Genomic DNA, 617 nt, shown 5'->3' with positions numbered 1-617 from the left:
TCAGCACGGGCGGTGTGGGAGTGGAGACCAGATGACCTTCAACGGCCCCTTTTACTTGGCATGCTGACCTTTGAGCCTGCTTTCTCCGAGGCCTCGCTTTGCGATGCAGTGGGATGAGGTGTGGTGGAATGATATGTGGCAGGATGAGATGCGGTGAAATGAGATGCGGCGGGATGAGTCAGCTGGTCCCATCTTCTCAAGACAAACGGTACTCTCAGACCGCTACTCCGTATCCTAGCAACCATGGACTGGCCCCTCATTGGTCGGGGCACACAGTCTGTGACAGGCAGACTCCCTGAGATCACCGATTTCCCATGCCCCCTACCCCACCCCGACCCCCGCAGGCCTGAGCCTGCAAAGACATGACGCTGGCAGAATCCTGCTCACCCTGCCCACTGGACCCTCTCTTTGTCGGAACTCTCTCTTTCCACGGAAGGAGACCTTTGTACGGAGAAGGCAGCAGACCACCCAGTGGCACCAAGTATACACTGGTGGTGGTGGGCCACCATCCACCACTGTGTCTAGTTCCAGAACGTTGGCACCACCACAAAGAGAAACCCCTGTACCGACCAGGCAGTGACTCCCCACTGCCCCCTCCTGCAGTTTTCCCCACCCCA

Source organism: Bison bison, unplaced genomic scaffold, assembly GCF_000754665.1.
Source record: "Bison bison bison isolate TAMUID 2011002044 unplaced genomic scaffold, Bison_UMD1.0 scf7180017853779, whole genome shotgun sequence".
NCBI lineage: Eukaryota > Metazoa > Chordata > Mammalia > Artiodactyla > Bovidae > Bison > Bison bison.
Note: the sequence above shows the minus strand (reverse complement) of the source record.